We start from the raw sequence: 17,483 nt of genomic DNA, 5'->3' as shown, positions 1-17,483 counted from the left end.
GATCCCATGTCATGCTATTTTAGGGTTAATAATTGCATTTGGGGTACGACTAGAATAGGTTTACATGCCTTGCATGTTAAAAATGCCCCTTATTATTCTCACACCGTTCAATTCCGCAAAACCAATTTCAGTGTCTTTCAAAAACGCTCTGTTTTGCATCATGTTGCTTTAAGGCCCCCCTCCCTCCGCCTCCCCCTCCTCTGCTGTGATTGGTCAACACGCCCACTCGGTTGCGATTGGTCGAACGCTTGGTGGGTGTCTCTGCACCCCCGCAAGAAGTTTTAAACATCGTCGGTAGCCTGGTGGTGGGACTTCTGCACTTCAGCCCCGCCCACTGCACAGTCTGACGTCACACTATTACGGAAGTAAAGTTTGAGCGCAAATGAGATGTTTCACTCACTTATTGAGGGATGTTCTCGGTGGGTGCGAATTCTCCCCCTGGCTATGAGTTATATTTTTCTAGTTTAGGAGACGTAGAACAACATATAGCAAACCAACATTGGACATGGTGAAGAGTTGGTGCTGTCCGTGGTGCTGAAACAGCAGTAGTCATCAGCAGTGACAGCTAGCGGGCCTCAGAGAACATTCCTCTTGAATCCCTCTATGAAAAAGGCCTTTCACAAATTTCTTAACGGACACACAAAGTGTTTTGTCCCCTCCGTGTAATTGAAGCATTTCGTTTGCTTTGAAGTTGCTTTCCTCCGCCCTCCTCTCTCTCTCTCCCACTTGAATCAAAATCAATGACTCAATAGAAATGCTTTCCTGTCCACTCGGGACAGAGCAGGAGGAGAGCTGTTCGCAGTGTGGCCGGGGGGGACAGGGCCCCGATTCCATTTCTTTGGCCGCCGCCATCGTCGTCATATAGTGGAGGAATCGGTCGGGCCGTTTTTACACTCCACCACACTCCACCACACAAAAATGAAGAGATGTTTGTGTGACAGTTCGGGCTTTTCCTCCTATCGACATATGACTAACGTGACAGATATCAGCCGGATGAAACACTTTGTGACACCCAGCCACGCCCTCTTGGTCTAGACTCTAGCGCGACAATCTATTTTCAACCACACTTATGATCATACACCTCCCATGTCACACACACACCATTTACACCACACACACACACACACACACACACACACACACACACACACACACACACACACACACACACACACACACACACACACACACACACACACACACACACACACACACACACACACACGACCAGTAGGGGTCAGCCTTCCAGCCCACAAGCTAGATGTTAGCAATTTAGCTTCCGCCTTCTTCATGACATGCACGGCAGCATGCAGTGAAACGCAGAGCAGAAGGAGAGGCCGTCAAGTCAGACAGCTTGGCAGATGTTTCTTCAGACACGCCCTACGGCGGAATACAGATGCGAGGGACGGCGCCATCGGACGCTGGGAGTAAAGTGAGCGAACGCAGCGAGAGTCACGAAGCGGGGTCGAGTTCCCTCCTCCCCCCCCCCGAAAACGCGAACACAGGTCGCTTTCTATAAAAGGTCACGACACACACGCCCGCCACAGACCACACGAGCACAGCAGGCCAGAGGAGCCACGTCTGAGAGCGACGTCCAACCGGGGGAATCATCTGGTGTCTGATTGACTCTTCCCGCCCAAAAAAAAACCCTGGCAACATCAAGAGAGGGGGAGCGGGGGGTTTAGGATGAGGCGGAACGCAGGACGGATCCACAGGCTGCTGGTGGCGGGGCGGGAACATTAAAAATTCATAGGTTTAGCCCCGGGAATCTGGGCTGAACCGAGGCGCATTGGTGGGCCGGTCACGTCCCACTCACCTCGCGGGCACCTGAGGTGAGCATGGGGGGGGTGGGGGGGCTGCAGGTGACACCTGGGGGCCCCGGAGGTAAACGTAGGCGTCCATTATGGCACGACGGCTCGGGTTTTGATGAGTCATCACTACTGAACGGCAGGAATATTTTTGTGTTTTTCATTTCACATCAAGCCTGGTCAAACACGTCGGACACTAGGCTTCAACCTGGAATCGGACATTTGCATTGCAGATATTAGACCTTTGAATGCCAATAGGGTCCGATTCCTATCCCATCCTAGGGTACTCTAGGGTACCCTAAACCTGGAGTCTTCCGTTTGACGTGTCATAGTAAACTGCACCATGATTTTTCGTACACTGCAAAGGAAACAAACAACCTGATTAAATCACGACTCTTGAATCCCTCGATGAAAAAGGCCTTTCACAAATTTCTTAACGGACACACAAAGTGTTTTGTCCCCTCCGTGCTGACTTTGATGCAGGTTTTTCGTTCTGCAATCTGATTGCAATAGACCGCATTTCCAGCCCGCGGGCTGTTTTACGGGGTCCTGGGGGGCCGGGGTTCCAGAGCCACCACAATGGCTGCTACTGGACCAGGACCGGAGGGACCTGAAGGGGTCCGAGGGCAGCTGCGGGGGGAGAGGGAGAACCGACTCGGGCCGGGGGGGGATAGGAGCAAAGAATAGCCGTGGAGGATGGCACACAAAAGGCCGAGCGTGATAGGGCGAGGGGAGAGGGGTCAGGGCCCGCAGCACAATGGGAGAATGGGACGGGGATAAAGACCTTTGCCACGGGGCTGGCAGGCTCAGCGGGACGCCGGGTGCGACAGCATTAGTCGTCCCCTTCAAACTCAAGCGCTGAGAAGGTAAGTTCCACACACGCATGCATATACACACACACACATAAACACACACACCAGTCATTTATTTCCTAATAACCAAATTAAAGAACAAATTTCACGGGGAGAAGATGTATGAAACGGGACCAGGCCACTAGGACAACAACAAACCAAACAGAGCCTAAAAAGCAGGCAGCAAAGCTGCTCTAATTAATGTGAAGACCTAACGGAAAACAACACCGGCGGCCTTCGACCAAACAACGGCAGAAACAGGGGAGTAAAGTAACTATTCCCTGTGAAACGGCTCCAGCACCACTCCAGCAGTACATCAAAGGCATTCTCTGCTCCCGCACATGATGAATGGGACCCCCGTGGGCAGTAAAGGGAGAGGTATGGCGGTGGATCTGTACAGGGTGTGTTTGTGTGCGAGTGTCTGCATATGCTTGCGTGTGTGCGTGCGTGCGTGTCTGCATATGCGCACGTGCGTGTGTCTCAATGTGTGTGCGGGCGCGTTTGTGTATGGGAGTGTGTGTGTGTGTATGGGAGTGTGTGTGTATGGGAGTGTGTGTGTATGGGAGTGTGTATGGGAGTGTGTATGGGAGTGTGTGTGTGTGTGTATGGGAGTGTGTGTGTGTATGGGAGTGTGTATGGGAGTGTGTGTGGGTGTGTGTGGGAGTGTGTATGGGAGTGTGTGTGTGTGTGTGTGTGTGTGTGTGTGTGTGTGTGTGTGTGTGTGTGTGTGTGTGTGTGTGTGTGTGTGTGTGTGTGTGTGTGTGTGTGTGTGTGTGTGTGTGTGTGTGCGTGTGTGCGTGTTCACGAAAACCGCAGTTCAGGTAAAGACAACAGCAAGAAATCAGCATTAGAAGGGCCCTGCCAGCCCTCCCGTGTGCTGATCCACACCGCCCCCCTCCACACAGAGTCCACTGCCAGGCCAGTTTAGGCGGTGGGTCCATGGATGCCCAGCACAAGTCTGGAACACCCCCTCTAGGTATTGAGCCAGGGCTTATATCCACCTCTCTCCCTCTCGTAGGAAGCCTGGCACAAATTGACAGAGCGATAGGGGGCCAGGACTGCTTTTTTTGCGGTAACATTGCTCATGGCTCCCAGGCCGAAGAGGTACGTGGGTTTGATTCCCGGTGTCCGGCTGCAAGATGCGCAATCCACTGACCAGTTCCTTCATAACGTGATCTGAATTGACTGCGAGAGAGGTTGTCACCTAGTTTGATTGTGCTTTATAGATAGTGTATCATGCACTCCCCCTGTGGACGGCAGTAGCTCAGGAGGTAGAGCGGCTGGTAACCAGAAGGTTGTTTGTTCGATCGCCGGCTCCTCCGAGCTGAGTGTCGAGGTGTCCCTGAGCAAGGCACCTAACCCTGACTGTTAGCTCCCGACGAGCTGGCTGTCGCCTTGCATGGTTGACTCCGCCGTCTGTGTGTGAATGTGTGCGTGAATGGTGAATGTGAGGCAATATTGTAAAGCGCTTTGGGTGGCCAATGGTTAGAAAAAGGGCTATATAAATGCAGTCCATTTACATTTATATAATACACAGGCTAACTAACGGCATCTCTCCATGATACTACACTGGCCTGGCTCGACCTGGTTAGAGATGGCACAGCTGGGATTTGCATCTCCATTGCAACAGGGTTGCCCACTCGAAGGGGTGTCCTCATCTGATGATGCGCTTATCTTAAATAGATAACACACACGACACACTAACTTCTATAGCCTATTTTGTGACATTTCGTGTATTTGTGTGGTTTCCTTGATGATGAATTCCGTCTGACAATATCCCCCCTTTGTTGCTTCCCTAATCTATAGCTAATCTAATGTCATAGCTCATTGAGCCCAGAGATTAGTCAGATTAGTCTTGTGTACACATTGGACAATGCTTCACACATTTCCTGGAGTGCAACACAAAATCCTTGATGCGTACAAATAATAACTAATCAAGCTACCGAGAACCCTAGCCGCACTCGGCGTGCATGGCAATGCATTTAAAATACAAGAACGCACAGTTCATTGTGCTTTTATAGTACTCAGCGATCCAATCAGCAACCAGGGCTGACGTCACTGCAGCCCGCTTGGAGGCGGGGCGCTCGCTTCGGCCCCCCCTCGGATGTGGTCCATCTCGGGGGTCGAGTGGCACAGCTAGGCCCATTTAAACCGGTAATGGAAAGGCGAATCGGCATTGTTTGTGTTGACCCGTCCAAAAGCGCAAATGAAAAATGGTAGCCATAGTAACTGAGCTTTCATGCTGTGAACGTCTCCTTCCCTGAACACAGTTCTCCTAAAGTTATGGAGTTTATAATAAACCCTTGAGAAAGAGTCTATGGTTCCTCTGATACCGTGTGGCACGATGAAATTTATGCGTTGAAAGGCGCAAATAGAACAAAAACATAGAAACTGTTCCAATTAAAATAAAGCCATCACAAGTAGGAAAGTAGATCATGATGTCGTCTTTATCAGATAAACCATCAGACGGTAATTTGAGTTGCTTCTCCCCCTATTTTCCCAAAGCGTGGTGGTAATTACACTAGCTTCTCGGCGTCTACAATGTGTTTCCCTCTTAACACACAGCCTATCCTGAATGCCTTTGACTAAGAAGAATAAACCTTTTAGTCGTCGCCTCCCCTGCTTTGAAATGTCATGAGGAGCCAGCATGGTGCATTGCAGTATGTGTGCATGCTCTGTTCACACTGCACATGTGTATGAAGTTCATCCAGTTGCTTTCTGGTTGAGTGAGAATAAGCTAGTCTCTCTCTTTTCCTTGCCTCGTCTAGCATCTCGTTGCCACACACACACACACACACACACACACACACACACACACACACACACACACACACACACACACACACACACACACACACACACACACACACACACACACACACACACACACACACACACACACACACACTGGGGCAAAAATAAATCCTAATTACACGTTAATGAGCTTTTGACGATCCCATGTCGTCTTCGGAACAAAAAGTCCTGTGCAGTGTTCTTAACATTAATCATATTGTTCTTACCAGGCATTTCAATAAATAAAATGTCATCAAAAGTTCTACCTGGGAAAATGCCTGCGTTGTTTTGGGCCGTAAATGCATGGGTTGTTTTGGGCCATAGATGCATGCCCACAGTAGCGCCTGCATGTGTGTTCACATCCCTGCATCCCTATCCTTTATCGTTGTGGACGTATGCTAGGTCTGATGTGCTGGGTTTGGCTGCAGGGGTAGTGAACACTACATCAGACCACATGCAAAGTGCTGCCACAGAAAACACATCAGGGAGAAGGCAATTTGCACCCAGTTATTTATGGTCATGTGCGAGGACTGCATGGGTTGCACGTGTTTTTGTGCATGTGCACAGAGCTGACCGTCCTTGTCTCTGATTATATTCAGATTGAGACAAATAGAAGGGTGCCTGCCTCTCTCTGGAGACCTTTGGATTACCCCAACGCGCACACACACACACACACACACACACACACACACACACACACACTTTGATTTGTGTCTGATGATCACGGTAGTCTTGGTGCACCAGCTGTGCAATCATGCACGCACACAACCAATGATTGTGTAAGCGCATGTGTTTATAGGTGTGCGTTAAGAGTGTCGTTTCCTATGATCAATCTCTTTCCCTATCTCGTTTGCGTTCCCCCCCCCCCGACTTTATCTTACCCAAATGTTCACCGCCTTGATTTACCTTTGCTGTATTCAGTTATCAATCACAATAGGGGATTTTGTACAAAAGCAAGATGAGAGAAAGAGATGGAGTGAGAGATGGAAGGGAGGGTTGGAGGGGGATAGAGAGAGGGAAAGAGATATGTAGGGACAGAGAGAGATCGGAGGGAGGGGGGGGGGGGAGAGAGAGAGATGATTCACATCAGCATGGAGATAATGTTCAAAGATAAACACACAGCCGTTCATCAATTTGCCTGTGTTTTGCGTGCTTCATGTTTGTGCGATGGATGTTAATGTATTTGTATGGAGTTGATTAAACCAAAGCTATATTTAGCCCGAGGCAGTTAGTGACTGCCTCGTGCTCCAACCCACACACACACACACACACACACACACACACACACACACACACACACACACACACACACACACACACACACACACACACACACACACACACACACACACACACACACACACGTCTGCTGTATCACGTTGAGTTTGACTCATTCTTTAGTATTCTGCACTCATACTTGGACCAAAATAGACGAAATGTATTTTCAACGCAATTTCCATTCAGATAAACTGAATCACAAGCAAGACTTTGACTTGTTTTTCAAAGTATGCGAAAAAAAAAAAATATATATACCATAAAAGAACCCTGTTTATAATCAGCGCCAAAAGGGAGCGCCTGGTCCACATTAATAACATCCTGCTTTATCTCCGCCGTTTCCCAGATTGCTAGATGTCCTCCGTGCATCCCAGAATGACGTCTCCGAAGCCCAGACGATCAATTAGGAAGGATTGGTGCGCTCTTTTAAAATAATGACCCACCTAGGAGCCCCCCCCGCTCCACAAAGAGAACTGCGCTCTCCATCCCGGGTTGTCCAGATGGTTCTTCCCGGCAGCAGAACGGCCATCCTTTATTCCATTGAAATTGGTTGCAGCCAATCACAGATCCTGCTCGGGTTGATGTTCACTTTTTTGGCGGAGGTTGTACTTTCTAATAAAAACAAGCAGGCGGACCCGCAGACAACCTCTGGTGATTAATTATTGAGCGCGGACACGGCGGCACGCGGCCTGCCACCCTGGAGCAGGACGCGGGCGAGGAGGACACGGGGATCAGACACTGCGCTACTGACTCCACTGACGCTGGATCTGAGAAAAGGCCCGAGATATTTTAGGAAATGACAGCGGGGGTGGAGAGAGGGAGTGTGTGGGGGGGGGGGGGAGGGGGTTGGGTGAGAGAGAGAGAGAGAAACGTGCTCACAAGCAGCATATTTAGCACGCCAACGCAGTAACACAGAATTCTGACAGGCGATGGCAAAAAAAGAAGGTAGGAGGGGTTTATGGATACAAAGAACAGAGCCAAGAATGCTCCGTCCGGACAGCTGGGGTGGGATGGAGAGGAGGATGTGTGTGAAGAGGGGTTAGACATTTACAGACAGAGAGAGCAGGAGAGAGAGAGAGAGAGAAAGAGAAAGAGAAAGAGAAAGAGAGAGAGAGAGAGAGAGAAAGAGAAAGAGAAAGAGAAGAGAGAGAGAGAGAGAGAGCGCACGAGAGAGACGGAGCAACAGAGGGAGGGAGAGAGACTGAGCGACAGAGGGAGGGAGAGAGACACAGAGACAGAGAACATGGGGATGGTGTGTGTGTGTGTGTGTGTGTGTGCATGCTCACAGTGTCAACATGCAAATGAGAAACGACTCCAAGCACCAGCAGTACATAGCAGGCAGCTAGAGTGTTGGAGAGAGAGCGAGGTAAGGTAGAGATGAGAGAGAGAGAGAGAGAGAGAGAGAGAGAGAGAGAGAGAGGTGGAGAGAGAGAGAGCAGAAGGAGACTCAGAAATGAAGCCCCAAATGAAAATTGAGGAAATGTGAGAAAGCAATTCATCTGTAGACTCATCCAGATCTCCACCTCGCCTCCTAGTTTCCCCCTGCCTCTAAAGGGGAGTGTGTGTGTGTGTGTGTTTGAATGTGTGCATGCATGAGTGGGTATAACCATATTCTGGCATCCAATAGTTCTTACATCATAGTTGCTTTGGTATGACAAGCACACGCACCCACAAAACACACACACAGTAAACAGCTATTCCAGCAGCGATTGCCACAACAGGGGGGTATCAGGCAATTGACCGCCATTTGAGGTCCACACACACACACACACACACACACACACACACACACACACACACACACACACACACACACACACACACACACACACACACACACACACACACACACACACACACACACACACACACACAGCATTTCTCCTGCTAATCTCAGACCAACTCTACCTAACTCTTCTAACATCTCTTCCGTGACACCGGTTACTCCTTTTCCTCATCCCCCTCTCCCTCCCTCTCTCTTCCTGCTTCGCTCTCTCATCCTACTTCAATCAGTCTTCCCCCCCCTGCTCCCTTTCCAAGAAGCAGATGCCGGCGAGCAACGTTGTCGTCTCTCTTTGTCTCGGTCCCTCCTCCCCTCTCGCGTTCTCAGTCTCTCCCTCCCACTGTTCGTCTCACTCACTGTCTCTCTCTCTCTCTCTCTCTCTCCTTCCCTCTGGGTCTCACTCGCTGCTTCTCTCTCCCTCTGTTTGTCTCTCTCACTGCATCTCTCTCCCTCCCTGTTTGTCTCACTCACTGCTTCTCTCTCTCTCTCTCTCGCCCGATCTCTGCCCTCCCCTGTCTGTCACACTCACCGACTCTCTCTCCTTCCCTCTGTGTCTCACTCACTGCTTCTCTCTCCCTTCCATCTATGTCCTTCCCTGTGTCTCGCTTACTGCCGCTATCTCTCTCTCCTTCCCCCCCATCTCTCTCCTTCCCTCTGTCTTACTCACTGCCTCTCTCTCTCCTACTCTCTTTGTCAGTCACTGCCTCCCTCTTTGTCAGTCACTGCCTCCCTCTATCTCTCACTGCCTCCCTCCCCATCTGTCCCCATCCCTCTGTCCCACCCCGTCACTGCCTCTGTCCCTCCCTGGGTCTATCTCCCCGTCCCTCTAGGATGACCGGAAGGCCGTTGTGTCTCTATCCAGCAATCACGGAATAAACAACCTGCTCCTTCAACGGAGACGGGTAGAGGATTGAAAAAAAGAAAAAAGAACGATTTACGGGAAGCTCTGCTAATGGTAGGGAAAATACACCAACTAGGGGCGATAAATAACAGCAGAAGAAGAAAGCCGGCACCACACACACACACAAATGCGGCAAACTGGTTCTCAACTAATGGAAGTGTGATTCGTGTGAGTCACTGTGACGTGGACATTTACAGGTGTGAACTCCCACTCACTTTTGCCCTTCTGTGGCATCACCCCAGACCACTCCCTCCCTCCCTTATCCTCCTCCACCCCTAGCAGCCCCGCCTCAGTACCTGTTACCGTGGGATTAAACATGACTTAAAATTCAATCAGCCGGCGGCGGCCGGAAGGACAGGCACAGAGGATGAGGAGAGGGAGAGAGAGGGAGAGAGAGAGGTGGAGAGAGAGGGAGAGAGACAGAGACAGAGACAGAGAGAGAGAGAGAGAGAGAGAGAGAGAGAGAGAGAGAGAGAATTGAAACACCCAGAGAGAGAGAGACAGAGAGAGAGAGAGATGGGGATAAAGACACACACAGAGGTTAGAGACACAGAGATGAGGGAGAGAGACAGAGGCTGAGGAGAGAGGAGAGTGACAGAGAGGATGAGTAAAATGGGAGAGGGACAAAGAGATAGACATGCGTGAAAGAGCATAATGACCAAGTAGGTTAGATAAAATAATGACAGAGAGGGAAAGTGTGAGTGGAGAGAGACAAGAGAGACGAGGTGGATGAGAGTGGGAGAGTGGAAGAGAGAGTGGGAGAGTGGAAGAGAGAGGGGGAGAGTGGCAGAGAGCGAGAGAGAGAGAGAGAGAGAGAGAGAGAGGGTGGACCGACGGAGGGGGGGATAGATTGCACAAAGAGACAGACAGCAGAAAGAGGATAGAGAAGAAAAAAGAGCGGGAGAAAGAACGAGGGAGAGTGAGGGTAAAGTTGAGGCTGATGGATACAAATACAGATATGAGGGAGGAAACGAGAGAGACAAGGTGGAGGCAGCAAGGGAGGTATGAGAAAGAGCGAGGGAGAGAGCGAGGTGAAGAGAGAGAGAGTGAGAGATGAGGGATGAACAGGGATGAGTGAGTTCACTGTTAAAGAAGAGCCATAGAGAGCGCTGCAGCTGCGAGAGAGAGCTGAAAACACACACACACACTAGCACACGCACGCCGCGGTGAGAGGGAGCGTGAGAGAGAGAGACGGAGTGAGAGAGAAAGCGAGAGAGACGAAAAAACACACGCTGGTGCCAGAGCGAGAGCGCATAGCGAGAGAGGGGGATGCGTGTTTTCCTGCGCGCCACTGCTGGACACTGAGAAGGGGCGAGAGAGCGAGCGAGAGAAAGGTAGAGAGAGAGGAATTACAGAGAGAGAGAGCGAGAGCGAGAGAGAGAGAGAGAGAGAGAAAGAGAGAGAGAGAGCGAAAGAGAGAGAGAGCGCCGGATAGCAAGATGTGACAGAGACCGCGAGTCGTGGAAGAAGCATCCAGAAAAGCAGGTTAGTGGTTCCAACCTTTTCATCCCGACGAAGGGCACGCAGATAAGGTACTGGGGAGGGAGACAGTGAAGGGGGAAAAGGGAGTGGAGGACGAGATAGAAGAGGGGGGAAACAAAGCGGGAGAAAGCAAAAGAGTGTTTGGTGTCGAGAGTTGGGGAAAGGCGAGGGACTCGGGAAGGACGCACTGAGAGAGGGGATAGATTCCTCCTGAAGGAAATGTGCGCGTGTCCGTGTTGGACGTGCGCATCTAAAGACAGATGGACCAGCGATTTCCCTTGTTCTCTGTCCACCTCACAACGTAGTCGTAGCAAACAGCGTGATCGTCTGCTCACGGTGTTGTCCACTTAAACATTGTCAGTAATAGGCTGCTTGATTGACAGGTACGAATAATGTTTATAGAAAGAGGGGGGGAGGGAGGGTGGGGGGGAGGGGGCTCGGTTTAGGTGGGGGTGGAGGATGCAAACTGGGACCGCCACAAATCAATAGCTCAGTTGTTTCATTAGAACGCGTGTGTGTGTGTGTGGGTGCCCATGTGTGTGTGTGTGTGCGCATGTACGTGTGTGTGTGCCCTGTGTGTGTACGCAATGCAGACGTTCCCGTGCGCGCCTGAGACCAGCGCGTCTCTGCCTGTCAGAAGGAGAGCGGGGGGGGTCCGCGGGCGTGTACTCAAGCTCACGCTCCCGCGTGTCTGGTGTGTGTGTGTGTGTGTGTCTGTGCGCGTATAAAAGGGCGATGAGCCGTGCATAACAAGGATCTCAGAACTATTGATCTGTCTATGAAAGGGGGGGAGGTGAGGGAGGGACAGAAAGAAAGAGGGAGGAAGTGAGCGAGAATTTGGGAATGGAAGATCGAGACGACAGGCAGTTCACAGAGGGGGGGGGGGGGGGGGGGGGGGAAAGAGAGAGAGAGAGAGAGAGAGAGAGAGAGAGAGAGAGAGAGAGAGAGAGAGAGAGAGAGAGAGAGAGAGAGAGAGAGAGAGAGAGAGAGAGAGAGAGAGAGAGAGAGAGAGAGAGAGAGAGAGAGAGAGAGAGAGAGAGAGAGAGAGAGAGAGAGAGAGAGCGCGCCGTTGGGAGGAAAAACAAATGTGATAAAGTCAAACAACCCCTCACTCCCATCATCGTTGTTTGTGCGTGTGGTTTTGTGTCTGTGCAGGTTGTTCACAGAGCTCTCCAGAACAACAAGATGGACGACCGTGTGAAACACACACAGAGAGGTTGAACCTGCACTTCACACCTGAATAACACACTATAGCCACAGAAACATTGAGATAAATACTAAAAACGTCTCCGTCTGCCGACACACCCTTCGAGAGAACTCTGGTCGGGGGACGCCATGATAGGAGAGAGCGAGGAAGAAAAGGAGAACTGAGAGGGAGACACAGAGACGCAGAGAGAGAAGTGAGAACTGGAGACGATGGATCCTATTGGTCATGTGACAAAGTAGACTACCAACGCCTTTACCCATCGTTCACGGTTTTAACTCCCTCTGCGCCAAGATCACACTTTAGGATTTTCCGCAGGCGGGGAGAAGGAGAAGGAGGTGAACACGGAACGACAGAAAACCACAGAGAGCGGATAAAAATAGGATCTGGAGCGGAGCTGGAGAGCGTGTACCGGAGCTCTACTTGGGAATACCGCACTGGGAACTACGCCGTGATTCTGGATTCTACTTTTTATCTTTTCCTTCTTCTTCTGCTGCTGCTGCTGCTGCTGCTCTGTTCCGAGCGGGAGCAGGGAGCTGGGAAGAACCAGGGCTTGGAATTTAGCTGGTGTGCACCCTACTTTTCCCTTCCTTCTCCCTCTCTGACCTACATCCCACGCACACATTGTTTGATGTGTGTGTGGCGTGGTGGTGTACCGAGAACAGTAGGATACCTCGTTTTTTTTCTTCCATACACAAACACACACACTGTTGACCCCACAAACGGAGGAACACCTGCAGTGAAATCTGTGCCAAAGACACACATAAGCCCACACACGCACACACCAACACACAACAATCTGGATAACATGTGGAGCTGATTTGGACTCTGAGGTCACCCAGACAGAAAAGGTAACATTTTCAACATGTTCACACACACACACACACACACACACACACACACACACACACACACACGGCATGCTAGCGGGAATAAGCGGTTAGCTGGATCCATATTCACATGGTTAAGTCCCTGCATCCCTGAGCACGTCAACCAGTGAGTGCCATCAGCTTCTACACTGGCAACTCGATGTTCACCCCCCCCCCCCCCCTCCATGCACACACACACACACATGAATAATGAACAGATGTGCATTTAGAACAGCAACATAAAAGGTGAACACAGGAGTGCACATGTTTCGTGAAACAGAGTCGCACGTGTCAGACACACTCACGTGCACGTGTCATACAGACACACAGGCATGTGGCACACACACACACGCGCACATGACATACACACACACACACACACACACACACACACGCAAAGACGCACGCACACACACACTCGCACGTGACACACACTCAGTCTATCAGTTTGTATGATTGTTTTTTGGGGGGCTTTACTGCAATTGGCAGCTTCTTTTCTAATCTCTCTCTTTCTTTATTTCTCTCTCTCGCTCTCTTTCGCTCTCATCTTTGTACCGGATTCAACCAACAATCCACCACCCATGGGAAAATGCCACTGATGCGTGTGTGCATCTCTGTGTGTGTGTGTGTGTGTGTGTGTGTGTGTGTGTGTGTGTGTGTGTGTGTGTGTGTGTGTGTGTGTGTGTGTGTGTGTGTGTGTGTGTGTGTGTGTGTGTGTGTGTGTGTGTGTGTGTGTGTGTGTGTGTGTGTGTGTGTGTGTGTGTGTGTGTGTGTGTGTGTGCGCATGCACGTGCACCATCAGCCAGCTGTCCTGTATCAGATTACTGACGAGGTGCATCACAGCTAGACTTTCATCACCTTGGCTTTATGTAATCTGCCCCACTGTGTCTGCTGTGTGAGTGTTAGCGTGTATAGTAGCCGTGTGAGTGTACATGTTACTGTGTGTATGTGCGTGTGTATGTGCGTGTGTATGTGCGAGAGAGCCATCATTACCTCTCTTCGTTTTGGGGCTTTTTACATAAGCTGTGGATGTGCATGCAAACACCCACGCACCCAAGTGCGTGCTCGCACACACACTGTTGGCCCAATGACATGGGGAGATCAGAGTGACTCAGGATATCTACTGGAGGATATGAGGGGTATCAGAGACAGAAACAAGCACAGCTACTAACAAACTCCCAGATTGAAAGCTGTAATGAAAGCTATTGCCATAGCCTCTAAAAGGATACACGAGAGAGAGAGAGACGACAAAATGTAACACTCAAACAATTGTACAATCTCTGGTTTAAAAGGCAGGATAACAGAGACAGGTTCACGGTGTGTAAACAAGGCAGGAATACAGACAGGAACAATGCATCACAGGTGACTCGGGGGTGAGCGATAGATGGGGCTTGAAATGGATCTCGCATCCCTCCGCTGTGATAAATGATTATATTACGATGGAGTTTCCCGCCGCTTTGACAACATTGATGAATCTTACTTCAAACTATGAATAGCTCTGCACAATGTACAATTACAGCCACGGATGCTGGGACGCTTTGATCCACAGTGTCTTACATCATGTACAAGCGCATACGTTCTGAGCACGGGTAGCCCTGGTGGGAATCAAACCCCTAACGCCCCTGTCGTCCCTGCCAACCCTGCGCCAGTTGAGCAGTGACAGGACCAGCGTTCCAAGGACAAACGACGTCCAGTAGGCACCGATCGCTAGGAACAACAAAAACATGGGGGCAATCCGAAAGGGGTTGGTGAGCAAGGGGGGGGGGGAAGCGTCGCCAGCATGGTTGACACAGAACACATGAGAGAGGGCCCAGCCGAGCGTCGCGCCGGCGAGATGGGGGGAGGGATAACACAGGAGGAAGGTATCTGGCTGAAACCACAAGAGGCCCGCGAACACCACAGATGTCAGACAGCACAGGCCAAGTGTTTGTTTTAGCTGGGATGGGGAGAGAAGGGCCGAAGGCAGACGTGGAGAGCACTATATCGAGGTGAATGGGCGGTGTGAGTGGGTGCAAGCCGAGCCAGAAGAAGACAAAAGGGACGATTATCTAAAACATTTATAAAGGTTGATGAGAGAAGCACTCAGGAGGGCACCAAGACGGGGGGGGGGGGGGGGGGGGGATGGGCGAACGGCTGCTACGAGATCTGGAGAGAAGGAAAAGTAACACTATTTGGATCCGTGTGGTGTAACGACCCACATTAAAGAGAAACAAAACACACACACGCGCTCGCTTTAGACCCCCCGGGAGAAGAGATGAAAGGCAGGCACACTGAGGAAATGATGGATGGATGAAAGGTCAACACAAGACAGAAAGAGAGGAGGAGAAGGCGTACAGTAGATATCGAGGAACCGAGACGTTAATCTCTGAATACAGCCGGCTCCGAGATGAGCGATCCGAGCAGAACGACAAAGACAGAGACGAGGGTCACACAACGCACGGCCTTGGCTCGGGGGGGGGTGGGGGGGGGGGGGGGTGGAGATGTGAGTGAGAAGGCAAGATGAAAAAGGCATGGGGCGGAGAGGCGGCTTGTGGTCAGACATTAAGAGCGACTAATGGAGAAGTGCTGACGGTCAAGAAGAGAGGAGGGGAGAGCGGCACGGGGCCGAGGGATCAAAGGGAGAGGGGAGGCATGGGGAGGAGCGGAGAGGAGGGGAGGGGAGAGGGGGAGGGGAGGGGAGGAGTCGACGGAGGGAGGGAGGTTAGGATCGCTGATTAAGATGTGTGCCAGGTTTGGTTTGGGGTTTGATGAGCTAACCAAACCAGAGTCGTGGCAACCGCTGGGGGAGCCAGAAGGGATGTAAGGGTTCAGGGGAAGGGGGGGCTTAGGAAGAGAGAATAGGGAGAGGAAGGAAGGGGGAGAGAGATGAAGATGGGAGAGGGGGTGCTGACGATCAGTGTGTCGGTTCTTTCTCTACATGAAGGGCAGAGAGAAGAGTTTAAAGAGTGAGAGTGAGAGAGAGAAGTTGATGACTCTGGGACAGGGGGAATTACCGAGGGAAGACACAAGTGCATAATAACAGACAGAGTGGAGGGAGGAGAGGAAAGCAAATGTGAGCCTGCTTGTTGGAGAGGGGGGGAGGCGGGCCGGTGCATGCAGGGGAGAGGAGGCAGATCTCTACCGATTGAGGGCCTCATTGTTCGGGGTGTAATTACCCAGGGTGCACTCAGAGAGTCAGGTCCGAGACTGAACCACCAGCAGGGTCTATTGAACCCATTTCAATAGCTACCTTCAATGAGACCAAGGCAAAAGTGAAAGGTGCATGTTCTATATTTAAAAAACCATTTATCACTCAAATCCCAGGAGAATAAAAAGCAAATAGGTGTTGTACTGAGAAATCTCAAATTCAATACATTTGTCCGGCCGGGTCCGTAATTTGTTCACCAATCAATGTCAAGCAATTACACCGCCTTGTGCTGGCTAGTCCTCATTGACATGCAGGCATGGCCCAGGTTGAGAACACTAATGTGTCAGGGGTCTAAAGGAATTGGGCAATTTCAAAGGGAAACGTTCACCATTGTGTTGTTTCGGATCTCCATGACATGGCACAACGTCGCGATACAACGGCTCCTAGTTGTGTCAGATGTTTGACACGTCGTGAGGTTGAGAAGCTAGCATTTTCTTCTGGTTTCTTCACAGTACCGTCAATTAAGCAACAAAGGGAGAGCTGAATCGCAGGGTAATAATTGGAGCTGTTGGGATGGCACCATTGATCTCAGCCGTCATTACACTAGCGGGAGATCGCCAATTTCATCTTTACCCCTTTCAGAAAACCAGACAATAGAAAAGCGCAGTCTTAATGAGGTTTCACTGCCGGTGGCACATGTTATACATATTGATAAGCCCCGCGCTAAGACTTGTGGACACACGCGTCAATACCGAATGCTAATCTTAGCTGGTTGCGTAATATCCACGGCGTGTGTGTGTGCATTTAAAGCAGTGCGATGACATTGAGCGTAGAGTGCGAGCATGAACGTGATGCCTGAACGAACAGCCCATCTTGCTGGGATATCACGAGGTTAGGCATCATCTTGCAACAGCTTAGCATCATCGTATGGGGCCTTACTGTGAGGGACTTCAAATCCACAGGGGGGAAGCAAAGCAGAGGGAGGGGAAGGGGGGCGGGGGGGGCAGGGGGCGAGGAGAGGGTAGGTCTTTCGACAGATGTCCTTGGACTGAAACCCGTTCCCTAAACACAAGTGTAGGACCTACGCGAAAGGAAGACTAGCACCAGAGACCCGCGGTTTCCTCTCCCTCCACCTGCCCACCCTCCACCGCAGTTCCCCTCCCTCTCTTCCCACCGCCTCTCTGCTTCCCCACCCCCCCCCCCCCCCCCCCCCCCCCCTGTTATGGACGGAGGCAGTGGCGGGACGGGATAAGTAGGATGAAAAGCTTACGCACACATGAAGGCGCGTGTTGTGACCGGGCCCGTCTCGTGTGTGTGTTGGCGTCTTTATAAAGTAATCAATCCAGCGCCTCACAAGCCACTCAGCCCCCTTGTTTGGATCTGAATGACC

The 17,483-nt window shown here is 51.0% G+C and overlaps 2 protein-coding genes across 2 annotated transcripts in view; one reads left to right on the top strand and one right to left on the bottom strand.

Annotated features, from left to right (window-relative positions):
• LOC132475417 (pyruvate carboxylase, mitochondrial-like) overlaps positions 1 to 17,483 on the bottom strand; it is a 257,477-nt gene that overhangs the window by 64,522 nt on the left and 175,472 nt on the right. The window lies entirely within an intron of this gene.
• LOC132475466 (leucine-rich repeat and fibronectin type-III domain-containing protein 2-like) overlaps positions 10,132 to 17,483 on the top strand; it is a 36,476-nt gene continuing 29,124 nt past the window's right edge. The window contains exons 1-2 of the mRNA XM_060076619.1: positions 10,132 to 10,896; positions 12,049 to 12,948. The gene's annotated coding sequence lies outside the window, so the exon portion shown is untranslated. The remainder of the gene's footprint in view (positions 10,897 to 12,048; positions 12,949 to 17,483) is intronic.

Source organism: Gadus macrocephalus, chromosome 17, assembly GCF_031168955.1.
Source record: "Gadus macrocephalus chromosome 17, ASM3116895v1".
Lineage (NCBI taxonomy): Eukaryota > Metazoa > Chordata > Actinopteri > Gadiformes > Gadidae > Gadus > Gadus macrocephalus.
The sequence above is the reverse complement of the archived record's forward strand: the minus strand, read 5'-3'. Positions and strand labels throughout refer to the sequence as shown.